Raw genomic sequence first — 2,075 nt, forward strand, 5'->3', positions numbered from 1 at the left:
TTTTTTTAGATAAGTTAATTTACGTTGGATTTTCTCGAGATAATGTGTTATTTTACTGTTTTTTTAGATAAGTTAATTTACGTTGGATTTTCTCGAGATAATGTGTTATTTTACTGTTTTTTTAGATAAGTTAATTTACGTTGGATTTTCTCGAGATAATGTGTTATTTTACTGTTTTTTTAGATAAGTTAATTTACGTTGGATTTTCTCAAGATAATGAGTTAATTTACTATGTTTTTTAGATAAGTTAATTTACGTTGGATTTTCTCAAGATAATGAGTTAATTTACTATGTTTTTTAGATAAGTTAATTTACGTTGGATTTTCTCGAGATAATGTGTTATTTTACTGTTTTTTTTAGATAAGTTAATTTACGTTGGATTTTCTCGAGATAATGAGTCAATTTTTGAATGTTTTCTTGAGTTAACGAGTTAATTTACAATGTTTTTTGAGGTAATGAGTTAATTTCCAATGGTTTTCTCGAGATAATGACTTGTGGTTTTTCTCTTGTGCATTATTTGGTAAACATGGACATGGCCCGGTCCCTTCAGCTGTTCATCAATGACTTTTAGTTTAMTTTATTATAACAGGCTGTATGAAATGATGCACAAGAGGAAAAACATAACTCGTTATCTCAGGAAAACGTTCATTGTTACATTGTAATAACGATATTAAATGTCAAGTTAAAAGTCCTGAGAAAACTCATCACGATACTAGAAAAACATGGAGAAAAATTATCTGTGGAAAAGTCCGCTCTCAGCTTCCGTAGCGTTCAGAGCTGCACGCAGGAAAACATTATGAAGGAAAAAAGTTAAACTTTCTTTATTAGAATTTTCTTTAGTTGTGCGTTTTTTTAAATGTCGCTCCAAACAGACCAGGTGTGTAAATATTTGCTAAAATGGAAAAAGAAAAGAGAGCAGAATAAAAATAGTTAACAGCCTGTATCTACATATAAAAATATAACAAAGTAATGTTCAACGTATCAGGGATGTGTCTGTGCTGACACACACAGAATGGCCCAATTCATTCCCCAACACACACACACACGCACACAGAGTTAAAAACATGAACACACACACCTCAGGCCTGTGTGAGCTGCTTTATCTGCTTCAGATCCTCTGCTGTTCAAACTTCCTGCAGACTCGTTGTTTCAGTCGAAGCTGAAACCCTGAAGAGTCCAGCCTGTTTCAGGTCATGAATGATCTCATCTGACCTCAACGCTCACATCCTCTCTTCCCTCTTAGTGTCTCTCGCTCCATCATCTTCCAAATACCACAGCTCCTCCCCGCCTCCCTCGCTCGGCCCAGCTCTGGCCCATTAGCAGCTAACAGGAAGCTAATTGCCTGTTTGATCAGCTCTCTGTGGACCTGCAGCTGAAGGCTTTTAGCCGTCTGAGCTGGAAGACGGACGAGGCAGGAGGGAGTTCCAGCAGGAGCAGGTTTGTCTCGTCACAGAGCAGAGAACCTGATTTATGGATCACAGARACGATAAAACCTCTTCTCCTTATAGAGACCCTGAGGGGCTTCTCCAGTGGTCCCCACCTGAACGTCATCATGCTTTAATGAGGCTCAGAGTGTCTTTAAAACTCAAACTGCTAAGAAGTGTTTCACTGACAGAGAACAAAGAACGTCTGGATGAAAGAAGTGTTTGATGGATTAGATGTCGAGCTCGTCTGAGCAGTTTATACTCAGAGTTGTTGTTTATTTATAAAAATAAATCCYTCTGATCCTGAAGGTTTGATTAAAGCTTTTCAGTTTTTACCTCTACATAAAACTATTAACCTTAAATAACGTCACATAATCAGTTATTTTAATTGTTTACTTTTGTTTTCATCATAAAATGAACTTGGTTCATATGGAGGATCAAACCTGACATAATTAGAAATAAAAGCAGAAACAGATGAATGGACCAATAAATAAATACACACACTGGGAACAGGTAACTGGTTTCTCTCCTTGTTTTTGTTTTAAACTAAACTTTAATCTCAAGCAGCACAGCAGATCTGCACATGGATCCTGCTACTTCCTGTCTGTTGACCAATAGGAGAAGAGCTGAAAAAATTAGTCAGTTATTTAA

General features: G+C 36.3%; 1 protein-coding gene across 2 annotated transcripts in view; it reads right to left on the reverse strand.

The window, feature by feature from the left end:
• LOC106530585 (protein sprouty homolog 3) overlaps positions 1–2,075 on the reverse strand; it is a 24,512-nt gene that overhangs the window by 5,480 nt on the left and 16,957 nt on the right. The window lies entirely within an intron of this gene.

Source organism: Austrofundulus limnaeus, unplaced genomic scaffold (assembly GCF_001266775.1).
Source record: "Austrofundulus limnaeus strain Quisiro unplaced genomic scaffold, Austrofundulus_limnaeus-1.0 Scaffold536, whole genome shotgun sequence".
In the NCBI taxonomy this organism is placed as follows: Eukaryota; Metazoa; Chordata; class Actinopteri; order Cyprinodontiformes; family Rivulidae; genus Austrofundulus; species Austrofundulus limnaeus.